The sequence below is a fragment of the Lygodium microphyllum genome, chromosome 14 (genome assembly GCF_053477565.2).
Source record: "Lygodium microphyllum isolate KBCC chromosome 14, Lygodium_microphyllum_v1.1.10, whole genome shotgun sequence".
Lineage (NCBI taxonomy): Eukaryota > Viridiplantae > Streptophyta > Polypodiopsida > Schizaeales > Lygodiaceae > Lygodium > Lygodium microphyllum.
In genome coordinates this window covers 90,994,424-91,021,855 of record NC_141148.1, presented here as the reverse complement: position 1 = coordinate 91,021,855, position 27,432 = coordinate 90,994,424, and positions in this window count along the sequence as shown.

Sequence of the window (27,432 nt, the reverse complement as noted above, 5' to 3'; positions counted from 1 at the left end):
CAAGTGTCAAACAACAAATGAGAGCTCCATGAGATCTTAGAACACTTGACCAACAAGTTAGCTAGCAACCCATCAGCAAACCTTAAACCACTCGAAGATCTCTTAAACAAACCTAAGTGGTGATGGACCAAAGTGCATGACTTACACTTGATGTACAATTGGGTCTTAGTCACCAACGAGAAGGACGAAACATATCAAGAATTAGGCAATGACAAGTAGTCGAACGCTCATGATAAAGATGACTATTGTTCCGTCAGCGAGACAAGAGCGAAGGGGAAATCGACAAAATATAATACAACACTGAGTGACAAGTGATAGAGAAAATGCAAGTAGAGTCCAAACCCTACAAGGGAAATGCCTTTAGAATTGAAAGAGTCACGCACATGAATTGGAATCGCACTTGGTTGGAGCACGTAGGTGCAATAGACTTTGAGCAAGTAGGCCTAGCCCAACCAAGTGCCATGCCATTGCTTAAGAAGGGTTCACCATTGGAGTCAGGACCATCAGGAGAGACTCCCTTCTCTAGCGAAGACGGAGAGTTTGATTCCAAGTCGTAAGTAAGCTCAAATAGTGATCCCAAAATACCTCAACCTTTTGAGACTAGATGCACCAAGGGAGACATACCCGTTCACCTAAGACATTGAAGGTTAAAGAGGAAAGAAGGAAGCAGCCTAAGGACACACAGGTGGAAGAGCAAAGAACACTGCAAGACCTACAAAGGAGATTCACTAAGTTTAAGAAAGGCAATAGAGTAGTGATCTTATTGGGAGCCAAATGCCACGCGCAAGCAAGCGATCCCATAGAAGGACCCGCTAGGGTCAAGGAGGTCAATTTATCTAGGGAGGGGGAGACACCCTGACCTGTCTTTATAGCCGATGACCTAACCAAGATAGAGGAAGCAAGTCTCATTACTCTCTTGCAAGAGTATAATGACCTCTTTGCTTGGTCCTTAGAGGAACTCAAAGGGGTAGATCGGAGTGTAGTGACTCACAATATACCCATGACACCTGATGCAACACCGGCCAAGTAGCAACCATACCCCATGAATCCAAAGCTTGCCCACGCTATCAAGGAAGAAATTGGTAAGCTAATGAGAGTAAGATTCATCTATGAGATTGAGCACACAAACTGGGTCTCACCCATTATTAGTCATCGTACTAAAGAAGAACAAGAAGATCAGAGTGTGTGTCAACTACAAAAAGGTAAATGCTGCTATGAAGAGGGATAATTATCCATTGTCGTACACTTAGCACAAGAGAGTGGCTGGTAAAGAGGCATACAGTTTCTTGGATGGCTTCTCAGGGTACAATCAAGTGCAAGTGCATCTTGATGATAGGCACAAGACCGCCTTTGCCATTGAGTGGAGAGTCATTGCCTACATAGTCATTCCCTTCAGACTAACTAATGTGCCAACTACCTTTCAGAGGCTCATGTGTGCTATATTCAAGGATATGCTTAGGAAGAAGTTAGAGGTTTTTGTCGACAATCTGTATATTCACTCCCCTTGGAAGGGTCATGTAGAAAAACTCCGAGCTGTCTTTGAACAGTGTCGACTATTAAACCCCTTAAAGTGCCTGTTTTGGGTGAAGCACAGATGTATCCTAGGGCACCTCGTGTCAAAGAATGGCATTTATAGGGACTTCTCAAAAGTTAAGGAAATCGTCAATGTTCCGCCACTACTGATTACCAGGGAGTTCAGTGCTTCCTAGCCATATGGGGTATTATTGTCAGTCTGTCGTCCCATGGACCTAACCACTTGATTAGGAATCAGCCCGCTGACCAACTAGGACAACATTAGGATTCATTGTTTGGTTTCCACCACTATTTAGTGAGGCCTCCTGACTAGCCATAGGCAGAGTCATGCTAGGAGGAGCTGGTAACATAGGCAAATTCGACATAATACTCCCTCTGCCACTCGTATTTAACATGGGATCCCCTTGACTCCCATTGCTCAAGGCCAAATTATTACCATCCCAATTTATCCTTGCTGCATAAGCCGCTTGCAAGTGTGACTCTAGTCCTTCTGTGCTTGGGTAATGGTAGTGTCGATATCGGCCAAAGCAACACTACTCAGCTCCACTTGGATATTAAAATCCAATCCATGTAGGAAGTATTGCAGCCGCTGGAATGGGAATATAAGCGTTAAGTTTGTGAAGAACTTGCTTTAGTTTCTTGGCATATGCCTAGAAATTCTCATTTGGCTCTTGGCGTGTTACATTTAGAACACACAACCAATATTGCCCACCCTTCTCAGAGCCAAACTCTCTACGGAAAGCCGTAAAGAATTGGGCACTACTAGTTATGGTTCCGGCTTCTAGACCATGATACCACACTGTTGCTCTTCCTTTTAACATCATGTTGAAGAACATCATTAGATGTCCTTCATCTTGGATTCGATAGTTGAACATGAGCGTTTGAAGCTCCTTAATGTGGAGTTCTCCATCTTCTTACACTAACCCATGGAAAATGGGCAATGGTGCTCCTAATGCCGGTAAACCTAGTGTACCTGCTGGAATTGCGATAGGTTGTACCATGGCTACAATCGGATTGACAACAGGAGTTTGTGTAGGCAACACTACACCCCCACTTGTTGTGGGTTGATTAATTGGAAATAGGGAAGTACCAAGACTTCCACTTGCACTCGAAGAGCTACTCCTAACACCTAGGTTATTAGAACCACTGCCACTTATGCATAACGGGCTGCTCCTTTGAGGAGAATAGCGTCTTACAATCTCCAACCGCCATCTAGTCCTCTCAACATGTTCTATTTTTTGTATTTCGGCTTGATGGTCCTTGTTAGAGAACATAAACCAACTATTTGGTCCCTATAAACCCTAGATTCGAGAACCACCACTTGTTGGCGGCTCCCGGTAGACGCACCACTGATGGGATCTAAAATGGGCCGGCACTGGCTATGGCACTAGCCGGACCTCATGCATATGAGAGACAACCCCACCACACGGCCTCGCGGGCCAGGAGTGTCTAAGACTCACTTTGCACTAAATGCTTATGCTGATTTTGCATTTGTATCCAATACGTAGTCCAACGTTCACCTTCCCTTTTCCTCAGAGGGAGATCCCATAACATATAGGCATAATGCCTCGTAATACAAACATAGGGAAGCATCTCTCGACTGATTGCCACGGCTCCACTACGACTCTCCTACACCTCAGGGATTAGCCCCAAGATACGTTGCTAACACATATAACATTCGTACAAACTCCACTATTTCATAATTCAGCGTTCCAAGAGATTTTGATTTGACTATATTTAATTATGAAACAATCCCTAAATTTAATTATGAAACCTATATTTAATTATGAAATGATTCCTAAATGCTATGCACAAAGAGGGAAATCAGAATTTGTACATTTTCAGCAATTAGATCGTCACACAGCCTTCATCCTTCCCTCACCGTTTAGGTGTTGCAGTGCATAGGTGTAAATGGTTGTTTTGTATCATTTTTGTACGTAAAAAGTGATAAACACGGACTATAACACGAAGGACAAGGCCAAACTAAGGCTTGACCTCATTCTTTAACCTTGCCAAACATTCATTCATATAAATCTTATTTTTCCATTTTTTTGAGCGCGAAAATCCAAATTTTCTTTGTTTTTTGCTATCTTTGCTATTTATTATTAATAGAAAATAGGTATTTTCTGATTTATTTGTATTGGCTTATCATTTTGACTGAAACTTAACATTTTCTTTGATTTTATTCCATTTCCATCCCTTTTCTCCAACTCAAAATCGAAAAAAACTATTAATTTTCATTGAAAATGACATTTTGCGGGTTTTAAAGAATTAATAACGGCTCTAAATCATTACGGGTTCTGTATTTCTATATTTACAGCCCTCAACTATGATACAAATAAGGTTCAAATAAAAATTCATCGTATATGAACAACATTTGGACCATGAAACAACAAAAACAAGCAAAATTCTTTATAAAATTGAAGCATACAACGTGTCTTACGTGTTGCGGGTTTTTTAATAATTATTCTGAGCAACCCATAGACCAACTAGCAACCATTCTTTAGTGCTGAACCTCTTTCCTCAACCTCCACTTCATCTTGAAGCAATCCGATCATAGCCGGTTCGTCAGCCCCTGTCCTTCTTGATTTCTTGCACATGAATTCCCTCTATGCAGGAGAGAGAGGGAGGAGAGAGAAATACTGGTTTTTGATCCCTTCACTCAGTGCATCGTTCCTCGATCCGTTTGTGGCGATGGAGGGCAAAGGATAGAAGAATCTTAGGACCAGGAGGGCTCCTCTCCATTCCTTTGATCAGGAAATCATGATGAAGGGGGGGGGGGGGGGGGGGACATGGGGCGCAAAAAACTAACACCCCCTCCCCCTTCCCCCCCTCCTCCCCCCCCCCCCCCCCCCAAACAACATTTCATATCGTGGGCATTTTTGCTCTTAATTAGAGCTTTAAGGCTAAACATCCCAAATATCTAGTTCATGCATTTTGCATTCACACTTTCGACAAGTGGCTTTTTTAGTTTTGAGGGGGTAAACGACATCGGATTCGAGATTCGTCTAGACGGGTGGCTTTGTGGCATCGAAATCTACAGATCTGAGCCCGGTCACACTCTTCCCGACTACCAGATCCAGTAGCTGCTTCACAACCCCAAACCTTGCGGGGATTAAATGGGGGATCAAACGACCTTGGAATGGAGATCCATGACCTGCATTGGATTCCTGACGTTGTTTTGCATCTAGGGAAACTCTAGCTCGACCATCCGCCACCATTTGATTTTCCATGAAAATTAGCATTAGCGCTTTAGGGACTTGCCGCTTAAAATGGTACTGATTGCCACCGCCGCCTTCGACGAAGTCTATTTTTCCCCTGATATTCGTAAATTTTAGCTATTTTTAAGCACTTCTCGGCATCAAAAATCATATGTCATTGCCGACCACGGGATAGGGTGACTCAACCCGTCGAATCCCATGAAGAGATCTGCACATAAACAACAAAAAGGAGCATCAAGCTGATACAAAAAATACACAACACAACACATCATAACTCATACCCTACCCCCTGACAAAACCAAGGCATGAAATCCACGAGGAGTAGGCCCAGCATAATCTGAAAGAAAGTCTGAAGCTAGTTGCTAACCAACTGCTGCAACACAGCCAAGCTAAAAAGAACTATCAAAGAGGTTGCCCTAAGTGGTGGTTTGAACTACCTACCTAACTAAGGACAACTCAACCAGGAGCTCCTACTAGGCGAGGACTCCTATAGCCTGATCAAGAAATATTTTCTTTTACTACAATTTTTATCCTTTTAGGCTTTTATTTTTCCATACTCGGGCGTGTAAAAAGAAGGGAGCTGAGTGTAGTGACCCAAGGAGAATAGGGCTTCGGTCGCAGGTCCTGTCTCAGTACCCAAAAACCTACCAAACCCTTGCAAGGTCTTTATTCATGGCAAGATGTCACCCCAAGGAAGGGCAAGGTATCAGCCTTGGATCTTGTCTCATCCCCAAGAACCTACCAAGCCTTTACAAGGCGATAAACAACAGCTCAAGGATTTTTCTTTCTTTCATTTTCTAATTTTATAGGAGTCAAATCCCTTTTTACACACCTCTGTATATTCAGAAATTGGATTTCAGATCTTGAGGGTTTTGTCTCTTTCCATCATTATTTTAGTAGGTTCTCTAACTGCCTCACAACTAACAGGAACTCCTAGAACGGCTGCCTAGCAGGTCAACAGAACAGGGTCACTAGATCTCCCATTTAAAATAGGTCTTTCAATGCCTGACAATGACTACTCAGACCTTCCCCAAACATGCATAGCCTAAACCTGGGACTTCATGCCTCAAGTGCTAGTCCCAACAAGAAAGAAAACCCTCACCTGCACATATATCATTAATTGCTTAAGGGAAAAACTCGAAAAGGGGACGAAACCACCTGGAATGGCCACAAGAAGCTTCTTCATAGCAAAGGCTCCCTCTAGCGACTTCGTCAACCTGTATGGTGCAATCACTAAAAAAACAAAGCATTAAACATACCTGGACCAAATAGAGATAGGGCCCTCTTGGCCTAAAGAAATAGCACATTTCACTGCAAACTAACTCGCCCTCTTTGCCTAAAGAGATAGATTATTAAAACCCAAAAACAATGGCCCTCTTGGCCTAAAGAAATAAGACATTAACTACTTAAAACCACTAGCACTCTTGGCCTAACGGAATCTAACAAAACAGCTCATAGAGATCCCTCCTTGGAAGAAGTATGCAAATATGCTCCATTCCAAGGGGAAAAATAGGGTTCTCAACCTTAAACTAAATGCATCAAATTATGGTCCATACCTCCTGCATATACAGTAAGAGGCGTACACATAATATGTCGTTTGATCAACCTATGGGTCCAAGATAACAACGGTAGATGGGTCTCGGCTACTCTTTGCATTACCCATATCAACCATCGCCTGCCATATAACACATGGTCTGATAACATCCCCCACAAGCGACCAGGTCCGGTCTCATGATCAATAGCAACATTCGGACTAGGATCACAGTTGAAAAAGAGATCCTCTTCATAAGCAAAATTAGCTAAGGAATCCGCAAACTGATTCTAATAACGTGGAATCAACTGAAGAGATATGCTCTCAAATTCATCTAGTAGGGTTATAGTAGCTCGATGATACATATGAAGGAGAGGATTCCAGACTGTATATGTCCCATTGAGTTGATTTAAGATCAATTGGGAATCCCCTTTTATTAACAACTGCCTAATGCCACCTTTCTTGGCAATATTCAGTCCCATAATCAAGGCTTTATACTCCGCCATGTTGTTAATGAATCCTACCCTGAGGTAAGCAGCTAATTTCATTGTAACTCTACGTCAAGGATCGTGGATAACTACTCCAACACTTCCTTTTCTATTAGGGCCCCTGAACACTCCATCAAAGTATAATGTGTACGTCCATAATGGGTTTACATAGCAAACCATCAAGAACTCCCCTATTCGTAATTATGATAGTCAAAGTTCAACATATTTAGAGGATGAACTGACGGCTCCATTGCACCTTCTTCATTAAACTCAATAGGGATGCTTGTCAAGATTTGTAAGCAGTGATGGCAGAAAACTTTAATCTCCCACACAAAGATACTGTCTTCTTGCTCAATCACTTTATATCCCTTGATCCACTAGATAAGCCTCTCCTCATGATATCTTTGCTTGAGATATGGGTGCTCCAAAGAAGGAATTAATTGCCCCATCAACCAATTTAAGCTCTCCTGCAGGTCTCCAATCAACCCTAGCATGGATCTGTAATGCATTTTTCTGTGTTAGCATACTTAGAAATAATAAGGTTTAATCTTATTAAGATTAACCTTATTATTAAATTCCACTCCTTGTAGATCAGCTAATAGACTTATTTTTACCTATACGAACTATCTTGTAAGGGCCATCCCATTGAGGCTCCAACTTTCTTGGAAATAGCTCCCTACGCGCATCATAATATAGAATTAACTGCACCTTTTTAAAAGTATATTTCTTTGCTTTCAGATCATGCAACCGTTTCATCCGACGCTTAGCCACCTCCTGATGCAACAAACTCTGCAATTTGAACTCGTCCAAGTGGGCTATAGTCATAAACCGCTCAAATAGGGCATCTTGATCACCCAAAGAATGATTGATTGAGAACCTTATGGTCGGCAACTCAATTTCTAAGGGCAAGACACACTCCTCCCCATAAACTAATTTGAATGGGGTGTGGCCAGTGGCTCATTTAAAATTCCTATTATACGCCCAAACCGCCACATATAATTTTGTATCCTAGTCTCGCTTCTTTTCAAAGACTATCTTGGATAGAATACCCACAAGCTGATTATTGGTACTTTTGACTTATCCATTTGCTTGCGGATTATAGGGGGTCGTCTTGTTATGCTTAATTTTCCAAGCTTCAGTCAGACTTTTAATTGCTTTATTTAAAACGTGAGTTCCACGTTTCGATACTATTTCTTTTGGTGAACCAAATTGGCAGATGATTTGCTCAAGTAGGAAACTGATAGTCTCTTTTGCATTGTCCTGCCTCGTCGCCCATGCTTCTGACCACTTTGTAAAGTAATCAATTGCTACTATAATGTACCTCTTTTGAGTAGTAGACGACGTGATGGACCCACAAAGTCAATGCCCCACTTCTCAAATGGAAGGGTAGCCATAATAGGCGTAAGTGGTCACTTCCAGTTCTCTTTGTTGACATGTCTTTGACATACATCACATCTTTTAACATACTCAAAGGAATCTTGGAAGATGGACGGCCACCAATATCCAGCTCTTAAAGCTTTCTATGCCGTTAACCGCCCAGTAAAGTGCCCTCCACAAGCGGAGTCATGGCACTCTTCCAAAATAAAGGGAACCTCATCAAGCATCACACATCGGCGATAGGTATCATCAACACCCTGCCGATATAATGTGCCTGCGATCAAAGAAAATTTCAATGCCTGCTGTTTAATTTTCCTCTTCTCCGATTTTGATAAAGTAGCTCTAGTCTCTCCCATAGAAAGATAGTGTGTTATAGTAGCATACCAAGAGGGAATAGATGCCGTATCAATCTTGAACAAAGTTTCCATCTCACTTCCTTCAGCCACGACTTCCTTTGGCTCTCTGAAATCCACAAGACACTCTACAATGCCCTGAAGCTTCGACGGCTTGCTCTTAATCTCATAATCAAATTCATGCAAAGTGATTAACCACTTTGCTAAGCGGTTAGGCGGCTGTAACTTATTCAACAACAATCGAAGCCCTTCTGCCTTCGTATAAAAAACCGCCCTCTCATAAAGAATGTAGTGCCTAAACTTTTTGGTCGCAAATACCATCGCAAGGCACAACTTATCCATATAGGTGTAGTTAATTTATGATATGCCCAACTTTTGACTAGCAAAAGCTATCGGATGGTACCACCTTTCCTCCCAAATTCGAGCTAAACAACAGAGCTGATACTATACATGGTTTCTACTGAAAATATATAGCTCATAATCAAATTCCTGCAAAGTGATTAACCACTTTGCTAAGCGGTTAGGTGGCTGTAACTTATTCAACAACAACCGAAGCCCTTCCGCCTTCGTAAAAAAAACCACCCTCTCATAAAGAATGTAGTGCCTGAACTTTTTGGTCGCAAATACCATCGCAAGGCACAACTTCTCCATATAGGTGTAGTTAATTTTCGATATGCCCAAATTTTGACTAGCAAAAGCTATCAGATGGTACCACTTTTCCTCCCAAATTTGAGCTAAAAAACAGCTGATACTATACATGGTTGCTGCTGAAAATATATAGAACATTCCATCCCTTTTTGGTGCTTTTAAAACAGGTGCTTTGGCAATCTCTTGATTCACATAATCAAAAGATACTTTGCAAGCATCACTCCATGAAAACTGACAATTAAAGGACAATAAGTTTGTCAGCGACAATGTTCTTTCTGCCAAGGCATTGATAAACCTCCGATAATACCCTATTGATGAAAGAAAGCTATGCACTTCCTTTGGAGTATGTGGCAGACTCATGGTGAGTATGACCTTGATCTTTTCAGGATCAGTCGTGCAATCTCTATAGAACTAACCACATGGCCTAGCAAGAGCCCATATAAGGGACTCCAAATATGCACTTCCATGGGTTAAGAGCTATGCAAAATTGTCTGCAACGCTCAAAACAATTCCGCAAAATGATCAACTACCTATCCCTTACGATGGCTGCCCCCAGATCATCAATGAATACTTTCAACTCCTCTAGAGAGATGTCACCAAAGGTCTTGTCGACTGTTCTTTGCCACGAACTAGGTGCATTACACAACCCAAATGCCATCACATGGTACGCAAAGGTACCGAAGACTATAATAAACATCATTTTTTGCTTGTCTTGCTCAGTGATCGCTATTTGGTTATACCCTGTAAAAGCAATCCATAAACGAATATATCTTCCTACCCGCTAGTTGATCCAAAATTTTGTCAATAAATGGCAATGGGTAGTAATCTTTAATGGTCTGCTTATTCAACTCTCTAAAATCTACACAAAGACGGATTTGATTATTATTCTTCTTCCTGATCACAACTGGTAAGCACCATGCAGTATGCTAAACATGGAAGATCAAACCCGCTTTCTGTAACTTCTGTAGTTCCTCGTACAACCCGTCCCTTAATTCAAAAGGCATACACCTTACTTTCTAATGTACAGGGCGGATACCTTCCTTTACAAGAATAGTATACACAGCTAGACTGGGAGGAATACCCCGAAGTTTGTCATAGCTCCAAGCAAAGATATCGAGAAACTCTAGAATTAAGGACACATAATCCTCTCTTTCTTTCGAACTGAGCATAGACCCTAATTTGATTGGCCGCGAATCATTTAGCATACCAAGGTCCAGCTCAATAACGTCTGCGTCTCTTATTCGATCATGAGGCTCTATTGGCTCATTCAAGGTTATCTGATAAATATCCTCTGTAGTGGACCCTTTCTTAGATCCATCGCTTGATGACATCTCACTACCAGATGGATCATCTACTATTTCTAGTTCCGTGGAGGATAGTGGAGCTCTCTCACTCTGAGGAGACTTAGGGTAAGCATCCACTACTACACGATGGGTACCTCGACCTAGAATCACTCGACCAGCGGGTATGTCGACTTGACAGTCTGTCCGTAGAATCCATGGCCTGCCTAGCAAAACCCGATAGCTAGGATGTCCTGCAAACCTTATCACCCTAAAGTCCAGATAGCATTCCATGCTCGCAACTATAACATGGACCTTAGTAATGCAATCTTCTGGTTGTCTTAGACTATCATCAGCCATTCTAAGAAGTGTGGAGCCATCTTTTTGGATCTCTAGACCTAACCTCTCCATCAAGTCTAAACTTATGATATTGACGGAGGATCCAGTGTCACGATAGCGTGCTCCACTAATATTCCATCCACATATGCTGGAACCCTAGGGCAATGATTTTCATCATGATCAAACCAATCTTCCCCCACTCTAGCTATGCCCAAAGGTTCTACTATATATCCTATACGCAGGATTTTCTTGAATTCCTTGCGTACTCCTGGAGAAATTTTAATCAATTGTAGGAGATTCACATCTGGTTTGACTTCACAAAGAGAACTTCCTAGATTAAAGTCATGGTAATTAGCCAAAGTTCTCTTCTCGTGCCAAACCGTTCTCTCCTTTGGTCTTTCCATCAGCTTTGGTGCCTCTTTTTTAGCCTTTATCTTCTTGCTTGGCAATCCTTTATCCTCCTCGGGATCGACTTTACTACCAATAGGTCTTAATGGTCCACCTTCCTTATCAGGATTCAAGACTCGCTTTTCCCTAGCATCTTGCTTAGGGCTTCCCTTGATAGGTTTTACAATTCCTTTGTCACCCTCTTTAGTCTTTTGACCTCTTGTTATGGCTCGTAGATTAGAAGTTTCAGCATCATTGACACGTACAGCCTCAATAAGGCTGACTCCAATGCCATGAGGCAACTCCTCTACAACAGCCTTTCCTCTTTGCAGTATTTGCCTTGGTCCATCGTCTTGTTGGAGATGATTTCCTTGTGCGCGATGGTTAACTGGGCCTAGTTGTTTACTCCCTTGTTGGAGGGATTTGAACTTACTCCAATAGGTAGCCGCTAAGTGGCTAGACTTCCCGCAAATATCACATTTGACATTCGGGCAATTCCTAGGGAAATGTTGGCCTCCAGACCACTTACAGTTGAATCTTGAGGGGCCACCCTCTTCAAGGTGTCGGCTCCCTATCAAATTCTATTGCTTCTTAAGGAAATTGACATCCACAACTATTTGTCGATACTGTTCAGAGATCATATCAGTGTAGTGCTTCATCATGTCGTTAACTTCACCAAGGACATTAGAAGCACTCGACTCATAGCCGCGATCATCAGTCTATCGTCCCATGGGCCTAACCACTTGATTAGGAATCGGCCGCTGACCACCAACTAGGACAACATTAGGATTCATTGTTTGGTTTCCACCACTACTTAGTGAGGCCGCCTGACTAGCCATAGGCATAGTCATGCTAGGAGGAGCTGGTAACATAGGCAAATTCGACATAATACTCCCTCTGCCACTCGTATTTAACATGGGATCCCCTTGACTCCCATTGCTCAAGGCCAAATTATTACCATTCCAATTTATCCTTGCTGCATAAGCCGCTTGCAAGTGTGACTCTAGTCCTTCTGTGCTTGGGTAATGGTAGTGTTGATATCGGCCAAAGCAACACTACTCAGCTCCACTTGGATATTAAAATCCAATCCATGTAGGAAATATTGCAATTGTGCAGCCACTGGAATGGAAATATAAGCGTTAAGCTTGTGAAGAACTTGCTTTAGTTTCTTGGCATTTGCCTAGACATTCTCATTTGGCTCTTGGCGTGTTACATTCAGAACACACAACCAATATTTCCCACCCTTCTTAGAGGAAAACTCTCTACAAAAAGCCGTAAAGAATTAGACATTGCTAGTTATGGTTCCGGATTCTAGACCGTGATACCACACTACCACTCTTCCTTTTAATGTCATGTTGAAGAACATCATTAGGTGTCCTTCATCTTGGATTCGATAGTTGAACATGAGCGTTTGAAACTCCTTAATGTGGAGTTCTCCATCTTCTTCTGCTAACCCATGGAAAATGGGCAATGGTGCTCCTAATGCCGGTAAATCCGGTGTTCCTACTGGAATTGCGATAGGTTGTGCCATGGCTACAATCGGATTGACAATAGGAGTTTGTGTAGGCAACACTACACCCCCACTTGTTGTGGGTTGATTAACTGGAAATAGGGAAGTACCAAGACTTCCACTTGCACTCGAAGAGCTACTCGTAACACTTAGGTTACTAGAACCACTGCCACTTATGCGTAACGGGCAGCGCGTTCTGTTTTTTGTATTTCGGCTTGACAGTCCTTGTCAGATGACATAAACCAACTATTTGGTCCCTAATAACCCTAGATTTGAGAACCACCACTTGTTGGCAGCTCTCGACAGATGCACCACTCATGGGACCTAAAATGGGTCAGCACTGGCTATGGCACTAGCGGGACCTCATGCATACGACAGACAACCCCACCACACGGCCTTGCAGGCCAGGAGCGTCTAAGACTCACTTTGCACTAAATGCTTATGACGATTTTGCGTTTGTATCCAATATGTAGTCCAATGTTCACCTTCCCTTCTCCTCAGAGGGAGATTCCATAACATATAGGCATAATGCCTCGTAATACACACATAGGGAAGCATCTCTCGGCTGTTGCCGTGGCTCCACTGCGACTCTCCTACACCTCAGGGATTAGCCCCAAGATGCATCACTAACACATATAACATTCGTACAAACTCCACTATTTCATAATTCAGTGTTCCAAGAGATTTTATTTGCCTCACAAAACTTTCTACAATGGAAGCACCTGTCTAACCTTACAGCTTAGGCTTCCTGTCCTCTCAACGTTGGTCAAAGTTTATCAATCAATTGCAATGCATTCCAGGAGATACCACATGGCATGCTTGATGCAAGGTGTATGAAAATTGTGCACAACATTTTATGATTAAAAAACCAGCCACGTGAGGTGTGGAAAACAACACTTTCATGAATTTTAACTAAGCGTTACGTGTTGCGCTGCTTTAGGGACTAGCATTAGAACTTTCGTGCTACTAGTCACCTATATTTAATTATGAAACGATCCCTAAATGCTATGCACAAAGAGGGAAATCAGAATTTGTACCTTTTCAGTAATTAGATTGTCACACAACCTTCATCCTCCCCTTACCGTTTAGGTGTTGCTGCAGTGCATAGGTGTAAATGGCTGTTTTGTATCATTTTTGTATGTAAAAAGTGATAAACACGGACTATAACACAAAGGGCAAGGCCAAACTGAGGCTTGAACTCATTTTTTAACCTTGCCAAACATTCACGCACATAAATCTTATTTTTTCATATTTTTTTAGTGTGAAAATCCCAATTTTCTTTATTTTTTACTATTTTTCCTATTTATTATTCATAGAAAATAGGTATTTTCTGATTTATTTGTATTTGCTTATGATTTTGACTGAAACTTAATATTTTCTCTTATTTTATTCCATTTCCATCCCTTTTCTCCATTTCAAAATCGAAAAAAACCACTAATTTCCATTGAAAATGACATTTTATGGGTTTTAAAGAATTAATAACGGCTCTAAATCATTACTGGTTCTGTATTTCTATAGTTACAACCCTCAACCATGATGCAAACAAGGTTCAAATAAAAATTCATCGCATATGAACAACATTTGGACTATGAAACAACAAAAACAAGCAAATTTCTTCATAAAATTGAAGCATATCACATGTCTTGCGTGTTGCGGGTTTTTTAATAATTATTATGAGCAGCCCACAGACCCCAACCAGCAACCATTCTTCAGTGCTGAACCTCTTTCCTCAGCCTCCACTTCATCTTGAAGCCGGACAAGCATTCTTTAGCCCCTGTCCTTCTTGATTTCTTGCACATGAATTCCCTCTATGCAGGAGAGAGAGGGAGGAGAGAGAAATATTGGTTTTTGATCTCTTCACTCAGTGCATCATTCCTTGATCCATTTGTGGTGATGGAGGGCGAAGGATAGAAGCATCTTAGGGCCAGGAGGGCTCCTCTCCATTCCTCTGATCAGAAAATCGTGATGAGGGGGGAAAAAATGGGGCGCAAAAAACTAACCCCCCCCCCCCCCCCCCCCCCCTTCAATGTTTCATATCGTGGGCATTTTTGCTCTTAATTAGAGCTTTAAGGCTAAACACCCCAAATATCTAGTTCTTGCATTTTGCATTCACACTTCTGACAAGTGGCTTTTTCAGTTTTGAGGGGGCAAACAACATTAGATTCGAGATCCGTCTGGACGGGTGGCTCCATGGCATCAAAATCTACAAAGTTGGACCCCATCACACTCTTCCCGGCTTCGAGATCTAGTAGCTACTTCACAACCTCAAACCTTGCCGGGATTAAATGGGGGGATCAAACGACCTCGGAATGGAGATTCGAGACTTGCGTTGGATTCTTGATGTCGTTTTGCATCTAGGAAAACTCCAACTGAGCCATCCGCCACCGTTTGATTTTCCATGAAAATTAACATTAGGGCTTTAGGGACTTGCCGCTTAAAATCATACTGATTGCCACCGCTGCCTTCGATGAAGTCTATTTTTTCCCTGATATTTGTAAATTTTGGCTATTTTTAAGTACTTCTCGGCATAAAAAAATCATCTGTCATATGGTCGACCATATGTCTTGCATCTCCATGGGAGAAGCTGCTAGGCAAGGCATTGCAAATGAACTAATTGATGCACATCTATTCAGCCTATCTAGTGCAAAAGGTTTGTTTAGAGTTGATTTGATGTCCTATTGGGCAGATAACATATATGGCCAATAGAATAAGCCTGACTTAGGCATCTCATTCTCAAAATCCAACCATATCTATCGGCTAGGGTAGGATGGATTATTGCACAGATGTGTGTGCAAGCATGAAATGCATGATGTGTTGGTAGAGGCACATGGCGGAATAGCGAGAGGGCATTTAAGCGGAGACACAACATCCTGCAAGGTGCTATAGTCTTAGCTGTGGTGGCCTACTCTTTTCCAAGATGTAGCATGATTTGTAAAGCACTATAATGAATGCCAAAGGACCAATGTACCAGTTCTCAAGGACAAAATGGAGTTGAGTCCAATCATTCCAAGACAACCATTCAAGAAGTGGGGAATCGACTTCATTGGGCCAATTAGTCCTGCATCACAATACTCACAAGTAAACTACATCATTGTTGCCATAGACTACCTCATGAAGTGGGCAAAAGCACGAGCTACAAGAAAGAATGACGCTAGGATCACTGCCAAGTTCCATTGGAAACATGCAATCTCAAGATTTGGATGTCCCAATGAACTCATTAGCGACCAAGGCACGCATTTCATCAATGAAGTCATCGCTCATCTCCTATCCACCTTTCTAATTATCCATCGAAAATCATCACCATACTATCCTCATGCTAATGGCCAAGCTGAGTCTACAAACAAGATACTATGACGCGTCTTGACCAAGGTAGTCTCTGCTTTGCGCAGTGACTGGGATAACAAACTCATGGCAGCCTTATGGGCCTACCGCACAGCTTATATAATGACTGTGGGACAAACTCTCTTCAGGTTGACCTACAGAGCTAAAGCAATTCTACCTTAGGATTATTTGTTCCTAGCCTAAGAATCGCTCATCAAGAGAGATGGGATGGAAAGGAGGCATAGACAGAGCACCTAGTTGAGCTAGAACACCTATCAGAAACTTGACTTCTAGCCACCCACATGCTAATATGCAAGAAGGCAAGACACAAAAGCTGGTTTGACAAGCCTGTCAAACAATAAGATTTTGAATAGGGAAACTTAGTACTCTTATATTCTATTAAGGGTCATAAACAAAAGATGAAGTTTAGAGAGCTAGGGCTTTTCAAGGCCCGCACCATCAGCGAAACTGGTAATGTGGAACTCGAAACCCTGGAAGGAGAGGGCATAGGCTTCTTCAATGGAAATCACATCAAGAAGTATTACCCTCCCACACACCCATTACATGAGCCTCCAATGCTGGAGTCCCCTGTCAATGTACAAATGGCCAAAAATATGGAGGTTGAAGTTGAGGATGAGGAAATGGTAGAACTAGCTTACCTCAGCATGATGGTCACTACCAAGCACCACGCTCAATGCACTAATTGATGAGGGAACTCACTTTAATATCCTATCTCATGCACATTGGACCCAAATTGGCAAACCGTAGTTACAACCCACTAACGCCAAACTCACCCCATTTGGGGGCTGATCATATGCCCTCTTGGGAAAGTGCAAAATTGCAATCTCTATTGAGTTTGAGAGCATACCAATGATTTTTTATGTGCTTCCAAACACTAAAGATGTGGGTATGGACTCGCTGTTAGGATGCTTGTTTAAAAAGCAAGCTCATTGCAATGTAGACTACGATTCCTAGTGCATTCACCTCACCTTAGACAATGTGCATATACTCATCACTTTCAGTAAGGGCTGCGCAACTCTACAAAGCCACCGATAGAGAAACCCACTGTCAAGTCTAGGGAGGGGGGTCATGACTTGTCACCACCTGCCAAACCCCAATATGAGCCAATCACTAGAGCCAAAGCTGAGACCCACAAACCAAGGCTTTAATGGATGCCTAAACATCAAAACCCACCACCTAAGAATACACATACCCGGTGCCATAAGGCTAAGAACCTATACTCGAAACCTAGGAGGCCAAGATAGAACCATAGACATCGACGTACGGTCAAGCGGTCATGGGTCCCCAAGATCTTATTGCAAGCACAAGGCTACTATGAGGGTAACATTTGGATCTAGGTACCTAAAGCCAAAACAACCAAAGGTCCTACTCAAACATTGCCCTCAAGCTTTGACCATACGAAACATCAAGATAGATCAAGCACTCAGCTCACAAGAGATTGAGGTTGCTTAATCCCTAGAACCTCTGAAGTTTAGGCCCGTAGAATCTAAACCAATCTATAGGCCAAAACCGCAACCTACCTATACTAATAAATTGTCTCAACCTAGGACTACTAGTGCCCCTTAGGCCTCAAAAGCACCATTACTAGCGGCAGACTAGCCTATTGAACAAGAGACCAAGCCACAACCTCAAAAGCAATTCAAGCTACAACAATCAGCTATGCTAAACTCTCTAGTTCAGTCAAACACTCTTATGAGCGGAGATCAATTCTAACTGGCCATGAACTTCGCCAAGAACATGGGGGATGACTTGGTTTCTTTCCTTAGACGCTTGGATGCTACCTTTATGACACTTGCTAAAAGTTATGATAGATTGGATTTAGGTCTTTTAGATGAGCCTATAGTGATGGAAGTGTGTACACTCTCTTGTTCTTGGGAAGAATTGAAATTTGTATTCATTAAGGCTTTCGACGTAGCTGAGGAGAAAATGGCCACTAAGTTCTCCAAAGAACATGCACAAAACCAATTTCTCATTACATCATATCACAAGAGCACTATCCATGCTACAAACAAAGATATTGAGGAGGTAAAACAGCTCACTTGCATCAACTCCTCTTTCTTGAGGAAAAATGGTATTCTCTCCAACTTCAATGGGAGCTAAAGGGATACCAAATCATGACTAATGTTAAGCAATGATGAGCCATCAAAACCTTGGAGTATGACCCCACTTATGTAGATCCAACCTCATATAGGGTGTTGCTACTATCTGTGACCGACCCCTAGAAGAGCACCTCCTAACCCACCCGTATCTAGATTGAATTTTGATTAGGAAAGGGGAAGAAGCCCACCATGTAGAGGTGGAATTGAGCCATATAGTGGTGGAGAAGGCCCTAGGTTTTGACTAGCAGGACAACAAGCGATGCCTAAAGAGGGACGTGTATGACATGCTAGGGATGAACAAGGCCACCGTACACATAGTGGATGGGATAAGCTTTGTGGACATCCCAAATCCTGAGATCAAGTTGCACACAAAGATGGTCCATGCTTTCTTTTCCAGTCAAAGGTACAATGCCCTTATGAACAGAATCGGGGTGTCGTTGTTGGAAAGCATCACAAGTGGATCCCTAGATGAAATAGATTGGAATGCTTTCTTACGAAAAACTATTGAAAGCTCAGGGAAATCTTTGACCACTGACACAACAGTAGTAGGAGGAAATCCTTGACCTCCACAGCAAGATCAACCCAAAAGAAGTCCTCCTCTAGGCCTTCCACCATCAGTTTCAATGGAATTTGGTGAAATCCTAACAGCCATCATCCAGGAGGCCTTGAAGGACACATACGGAGGTGAAGAGGGAGTAGAGGAAAACCTTGACCAATTTCCTCACCACAAAAAGATGCAGTTTAGTGAAAGGACTAAGTGATAGGGAAGAGCAGGAGACACAATTCTCCGAAGATCCAAAGGCATTGAAGAAGGGAACCCCATCAAAGCTATAGAAGGAGATGAAAGAAACAATGACAAGGGAGGAGCAAGCGAGTTGAGGAGGGCCCAAAAAGAGTCTAAGAGGGTCAAAGATGAGAGAAGGAGAAAACCAGAGCAAGAGACAGAAGAGCTGAGAAGAAAGGAAGATGAGGATCGAGGCTATACACAGGTTAGTGGAGGAAACCTTGGGCATGGAAGGACCAACCACCCTGAGCCCCCAAGGGGAAGGAGAGCTAAGTAGTAGTGCCAAGGCCTCAAAAGTCAAAGTAGTCCCAATAGTAACAGGCAAGGGTAAGGCCCCAATGCACCCCCTTCCCCTAAACTTCATGTCCCATGCTCTGACCGCCTGGACTGCGCAAGCAACTATAGCCGTCATGGACACGAGCAAGTTGATGTCCAAGATGTAGTTTTTGGTGACAAAGATGCAAGAGATAGATCTAGATTTGGAACAGGGCCCCCCCTTACAGGAGCCAAAAGATTGGTCGTGGTCGATGCTGAATCGAGGCAAGATCCCTAGAGGCAAAAGCTAGAGGCCTCCACGACTACACAATCCCCTACAATACCTGCTACCACAATGTATGATGACTATGTCAAAGAGCTCCTAACATAGCTAGAGAAGGCCAAGGAGGAGAGGAGAGCAGCAGTAGTCAAGCTAGAGATCAAAAGAGAAGCTGGGCTACACTCAGGTTGGAAGCAACCTGCCAGCAGGCAGTAAAGCAGCAACGGGAAATCCAAGAACTGAAAGAGCAACTCGAAGCCAAGAAAGGAGAAGAAGGAGAGTAGGTGTTAACCCTCAGACAAACAAGGTGGAAAATTAAGAAAATCTAAAGCAGAAGATAAGGACAAGGCAAAAGTGAAACGAGGGACAAAGGTGCACCAGGAAAAATATGGGAACACAAGAAGTGTAGAAAAATCCTAAATCAAGGAGAAAGACGCACAAGAAAAAATGCAAGTCAATTCTTTTGTAAAAGAGCGCAAGGTGCACCATGATTTATTTTAAGAGTGCCGAGCTCTCACCCATGCAAATTGTAAAGATAGATGGGTGGTAGGAAGGAAGCTAGGAAGATAGGAGGACAATGGAAAAAAGGATTGGCCATGTAAAAGGGGGATGACCGCCCAAATGGGATTTAGGGCTTTGTATATAAAGTTCAAAATATGAATACGAGCTCATTCTTTGGTGTGTGGCAAAGTGGACTCTCTCTTTTCTTCTTCTTCTCTTCTCTTCTTGCTTGTGAGTGAGTGAGTGAGTGAGGGAGGGAGGGAGTGTGAGTGAGTAAGGGAGGGAGTGTATGAGGGTGAGGAATCTTGGAGGTGAAGCCCTCTTCCATCTCTTCTCTTCTTCTTCTCTTCTCTTCTTGCGTCTCGCGCACGACTATGGATGATGGATCTTGGAGATGGAGGTTTGAGGATGCTTAAGCTTGCATCAAGAATCATGGAGCTATTAGAGTGCTTGAGAAAGGAACCAACTCAATTGGGCATCAAGGTAAGCTCACTACACTCATAGAGGGATAGCACATTGGTTATGTGTGAGGTGGCCATTAGTGCTCGCTTGAAACACTTGAACAATAAGTGGTCCGTGGATCTCAGTGGTAGAGCTTATGCTCGTCTCTACATTTTGGTTCCGTTGCTGCCATGACCAAAACGGGTTCAAGCTTGAACGCTTGCATGCTTCAAATCGAGCATCGTAGGGGTTTCATCCTTGAAACCAAAGCTTGACATAGATAGATGGTTTTGGGTTTAATCCGTGCTACAAGTATTTTTGGTTTTTGATGATTAGTTGAGTAGGAGAAATCGATTCAACACTTTGCTTTTGATTTTTGTCGCATTTAGAGTAGGATAGGTAGGAGAAATCAGAGTGGGAGGCTTGAAGTTCACTATTGTAAAATAGTCCTAAACAGGGCAATAACAAGGAAAAATGAAAACAAAAGAGTACTCAGATGTCTCAGAGTCGAAGGTTGAGTGATTAGGAGGCTAGGGTGCAAGCCAGTGAGGGCACTTAAGGTCCTGGGTAACCAGAGAAAACCTCATTTACAATTCTGGCTTTGAGAGAGAGAGAGAGAGAAAGAGCTTGCAAGTCCAGGTCTACATCAGATTGACCAAAGCATATCGGGACTTTGAGTGAGATTCAGGTATGGAATGCCCTTGGCCTACACTCCTTCTTGATTCCTTGAAGTTGTGGTAGCTACTAGCAACAATTAAGGGAGGATTTTTAGCAAATGAGCGATTGACACGTGTTTCGATCACAGCGGAATCCGATGCTCGCCATAGTGTTTGATTCCTAGAATCAGATCAAGTGACCTATCCGATTCCTAGAATTAGACTCATAGATTCATCTGATTCCCAAGATCAAACTCGGAGAAACCCACCTGGTTCGATCGGACACCCTATCCGATTTTGATAATCGGACCAACTCCAATTGGACACACAACCCATCCGATCGGACACTCGACCCATCTGATCATGACGATCAGACCACAAAATTGGACCAACATCCTTGTTTGATCAAGCATATCCCAATCAAACCATCCATAATTAGACGCTCTAAAATCAAACACTATCTCATTGGATGTTCAATCCCTAGGATCGGACTCACAAAATCGAACACAGAAATCAGACCACCAAAATCGATCCCCAGAGTCAGACACTGGTAAATTGGACGTCAAATTTTCAAAATCGAACACTAGTAAATTGAGAAGGAAAAACTGGGAGTTTGATGAACCCCGGTTAATGAGAAATGTGACCCGCACTGGAAGAACCCATCGAATGCCTCACATGCAGTTTAATACCTAGAGATTGTGGTCGAATGATCTGAAAGGGTGTTTGGTGTTGTGGGCTGATTGCAAGACCCCAACTCGATGAGATAGCATAGCAGAAAAACCCTAGAAGTTGGCAGGAACAGTTAGGAATCAAACATGTGACCCTTGAAAGGGAGTGAAGGACCAAAGCTTGGACTCAAGAGCTATGGCGGGAGAGCAAGAGCAAGAGAGAGAGAGACAAGAAATGGGAACTCCAACAGTCACAATGTGTGACCGGAACTTCCTTTATTCAAAGTGTCACTAAAAGAATAAAGAATAAAGTGATGGTGACGGGCCACCACCTGCAACATGCAGTGGCGGTGACTGTTAGTGTAGTAATACACGGGTGGCTAGCAGAGGCGTCTTTATCCCCAACAACCTCCCACTTAAAGGCGAGTCTACCCCAGTGAGGAGTGAAAAGAAAAAGAAAAAAGATAGTACAACATGTACACATGTACAACAAGATGAGGAAAGACATATCTCATCCCACACCCATCAACCTCCTGAGGAAGGCAAAGGGCTCTGTAGAGAGGCTTTTTGTGAGCAGATCTGCAGGATTCTGGTCAGTCGAGATCTTGAAAAGATCAAGAGACTTGTCCTCAATGACCCCACGTATAAAGTGATACCTCACCTCAATGTGTTTCGTATTCGCATGGAAGATTGGATTCTTGGCTAACTGAATAGCACTCATAGAATCCAAATGCAGTGTAGGGATAGCATCAATACCAAGGTCAGCAGCTAAACGACCCAACCAAATGGCCTCCTTGCAAGCCTCAATGGCTGCAACATACTCAGCCTCTGTAGTAGAAAGGGCCGCGCATTTTTGCACCCTGGACATCCAAGAAACAGCACCTCCAACATACGTGAATTACATAGCGAGAAGTGGACTTTCTACTATCTGCATGTCCTGCGTAATCAGAGTCAGTGTACCCCACGACTCCTGTATCCTAGCTGCCATAGCATATGCACATATCTCTAGTGCCCTTCAGGTACCTCATGATACCCTTCACGGCATCCCAATGCTTCTTGCCAGGTGTAGCTATATAACGTGCCACAACACCAACTGCAAAGGCAATATCTGGACGAGTGGCTATCATGGCATACATAAGACTACCCACTGTAGATGCATAGGGAATCTTGGCCATCTCGGCCTTCTTCTCTTCTGTTTGCGGACAATCAGCCTGTGATACCTTCACATAAGAAGGCAATGGACAGCCAATAGACTTTACATCCTACATGCGGAAGTGCTCAAGGACTTTATGAATGTACTCCCTCTATGACAAGTAGAGGAGTCCTTGATGCCTATCGCGTGTAATGCGCATACCAAGTATGTGAGCGGCCTGTACCAGATCTTTCATCTCAAAGCTCTTCTTGAGCTGAGCCTTAAGAGCATCTAGCTCATCATGAGTTTTCCCTACTATCAACATATCATGCACATAGAGTACCAAAATCAATAAAGAACCATCACGAGCTTTCTTCTTGTAAAGACACGGATCCATAGCACTCCGGCTGTAGCCCTGTGACTACATAAAGGCATCAAACTTATGATACCACTCCTTAGGTGCCTGTTTCAAGCCATAAAAACTTTTCTTCAATTTGCACACTAGGTGCTCCCTGCCAGGTTCTGCAAAGCCCTTAGGCTGCTCCATATAAATCTCATCATGCAAGTCCCCATGTAAGAAAGCCGTCTTGACATCCATCTGGTATAAATCCAAGTCAAGCTGAGAAACCAAAGCCAAGACTAAGCACAGGGTGGTCATCTTAACCACAAGAGAAAATACCTCATCAAAGTCCACACCATGCTCCTACTTAAAACCCTTTGCTACCAATCTAGCCTTTTATGCCAGCTTGGGGTGTCCAGGGGTACTTTTTAACTTGTACACCCACTTGCATGCAAAGCCTTCTTGCCTGTAGGCAAGGAAACCAAATCCCAAGTGTCATTCTTATGCAGGGAGTCTATCTCAAACTGCATAGCCCTCTCCCAGGAGTGACTCTCACCCCTGCGCATAGCCTCATCATAAGTGAAAGGCTCTCCTGCATCTGTAACCAAGACATAATGCATCGAGGGCTGAAATCTATCTAGTGGATGTGTGTCTCTAGTAGACCGTCTCACGGCAGGCTCTGTTGCCTGCCCAGCTACTTGTCCAACGCCCTGACCATGAGCATCTACTACAGCTGTAGGCTGTCCAACTGGCTGTGCGAGAGCTCTCGGCTCCTCCTGAAATATGACCCTGCGGATCTCAACAACTCTCTCAGGCTGCCTATGCATATTGTCTTCATGGAAGACTACATCATGACTGCAGATGACTTTCCGCACCTGCGGATCCCAGAGACGGTAACCCATCTCGCCTACATCCCGATAACCAAGGAAAATGCATTTGACACTCTTGGGATCCAGCTTACTTCTCTTGTCCCTGGGCACATGGAAAAATGCCTCACATCCAAAGACACGGAGATGCGCATAAGAGGGTGGTTTTCCAGTCCATACCTCCTCTGCAACCTAGAAATCCAAACCACTAGAAGGTGATCTATTTATGACATGCACAGTTGCACTAACTGCCTCAGCCCAAAAGCTCTGTGGTAGGCCTGCATGGCTAAGCATATTGCATACATGCTCCTAGATGGTTCCATTCATCCGCTCAGCCAAACCATTTTGGGGGGGTGTAGGGGGCGGTCAACTGATGCTTAATACCCCTCTCATCACATAACTGCTCAAAGGCACGTGAGACATACTCACCCCCATTATCTGTCCTTAGGCATTTTAGCATATACCCAGACTGGTTCTCAACCAATGCAAGCCATCTCTGAAACACAGCCAAGACATCGGATTTCAACTTAATGGGATAAGCCCAAACTTTCCGTGAAAAATCATCTATAAACGTAACAAAATAATTTCCACCACCCATAGACTGACAAGGCATGGGCCCATAGACATTCGAATGTACCAATGCCAAGGGCTCACTTATGCGTGGTCTACCAGACTTCTTATGCGTAGACCTAGTTTGCCTGCCATAAAGACAATGCTCACATGAATCAAAACATGCATAATCAAGGGGTGGTAAGTACTGCAAACCAGAAAGCATTTTCATTCCCTTCAAAGACATATGGCCCAAACAGACATGCCAAAGAGATACATGTGGGATAGAACCCACAGACAAAACATGATCAAGGGAAGAAGCTGATACAATCAAGGGGTAGAGACTGCCAGCCTTGGCACCTCTCACAATCACAAGCCTACCACAAGTGATCTTCTATGCAGAGTCTCCAAAAGATACATGATAACCTGCATCATCAAGCTGTCCAGTTGACATGACACTGCGTGTCAAAGCAAGTACATGATGTACATTCTGCATAACAAAACTGTTGCCAGAAGGAAACTGCATCCTAACATCACCAATTCCCACAATATCAAGAGAGCTGTATTCACCCAAGTGTACAGAACCCGAAACAATACTGTATGAATGAAACCACTCTTGGCAAGGTGTCACATGAAAGGATGCACCTAAGTCCAAGAGCCAATACTGTGCATACATAGAGTGTATCTCTATCATCTGCGAAGCACTAGAAGAAGCTGCAAGGATATAATCATCATCATCAACATCCTCAAGTTGCATAACATTGATCTCTTCAATTTTAACACTGGACTTTGCAGGCACTATGCTGCGATCAGAAGACTTACCCTACACTTTGTCTTTCCCCTTATCTTTGCGCCTTTCATTGCGTAATTCATGGTATTGTGGCCTAATATGGCTCTTTTTCCCACAATGGTGACAAGTAACATCTGCATTCCTGCCACCCATAGGGTTTGCTATGTGACTTCCCGCGAGACTTGGACCAAGATTTTTGAGAATCCCGTCCACGGCCACTGCCACTGCCATGCTTTCCATATCCATCATTCCTTCCTCTAAGTGGCATAGCATGCGACACACGAGAGGCATCCAAATTCTTACGGTTAATCTCTTCCTGCAGAAGAGCAACCTCAAAGGTTTGATCTGCGATTTTTGCCCCAACACCTGCCAAATTTGGCTCTTCCAATAAGAGTAATTCGTACCATCAAGCTTAGTGATGTTGAAAATAGCATGATCAGTGGACGAACTCACCATAATGCAGGCTGGAAGACTGTAGACAGTTCAAAATTGCTTGCTGTTTACTGTAGAAAATAACAAAAATCGAGGGAAAATGGTGAGGAAAGTGGAACCAAAGTTGCTGTCCACCAAGTACTAGTGAAAGTACATCATTTCAAAGTGTTTCAGCATGAAAAATCCATGTTAGTCCATATATATATGCTTGCTATAATAAATTTCAGATTTCAGTAAAAGAGAGCTAACAGTGCTAAAATCGGATCCCAAGGCAACCAGATATTGCCAAGACCAAAGCCAGCATCATACGGGCATAGCATAAGCATATGACGGTCCACAAGCATGAATCCAACACCCAAGTATGTCATACAAACATCTTCCAGTGAGTAGGCACACCCCCCAATCAATGGGGCAAAGTGGTCCTGCTACTACCAAAACTCGACACAAGTAGGTGTCAGTTCAAAAAGATACGGATCCAAAACTGAGACTTAGCTCATAATCATACAGTGAACCAATACATATGATGTATCATCCCAAAAGGTAAGAAGTCCCAAAGTCTCAAGTGTCTATAACTGCTCAATGGCATGTAACGGCTCAATGCATAAAAGTAGTGCCTGCTCAATGTCTGATAAGCATTCAAGAATGCTCCCATTGGCACAAAAGTCATATGTACAAGGTCAAGAGCTCAAGCCAAGGCAAGACATAGTGCCAATGACATAAGTCCAAGAAAATACATCAATAGTACATCCCAAACATGTAGGCGGTAGAGCATCCGTATGTAGCATCCGTAAGCATGTAAGACATCAAATACATCCCAATCCAAACTTTGACAAGCCAAATAACATCCAAGACTACTCCAGATAATCCAAAATGTATCCAAGGTGGAGCTTCAATGAGCACTCAAGCTCAACGTATGCATAGGGTAATCAACCGTGACATGAGCATCAAGCCATAGGCAACGTGTATGCATAAACCCAAGAAGCATCACTTTCAAAGCATATACCAATGTCAATAAGTAGGGCTGAAATAAGCTCAAGCTACCAAAAGCATCTGATTCAATGACAAGCTCAAAGTCGTCCCTCGATAGTCAATACATCATAGCATAATCCAAGACATACATCTGGAACCAATAGGCATATGTTAAAGCATGAAAGATAGCTTCAGGCCAAGAGTATTCAATATGCATTTACTATTATAAACTGTGTATTTCCAGCCCCAAAATCAGGCCAAAATCATAGCATTACATGTAGCTTTAATCCCCCAATGAATCGGGATGCAATAGGTATCAAACTGGTTATGTAGTCATGCCCAAACAAGCATAGGCATACAAATACATGCTATCTCAGACCTGAAATCTGTTGCAAAAGATTTTGTCATCAAAATTTGGAAAATTTGACATCACCATCGTGTTCGAAGCGTGCCAAAACCCCAACTTAGACTCTTACCTTGCCTGAATTGGGTTCCGAATGCCTGAGATATGACAAAAAGAGTGATTTTTGGGCCAGATTTTAAAACATGCGCAAAAAAAACTTGAGCTGGATGGGGGGTCTACTATCCCATGTGTCAACAATGGGGCCCAAAGGGGGCACAAATGAGGGCCAAAGAAGGCCTACACCAAGCCTCAGCAAGC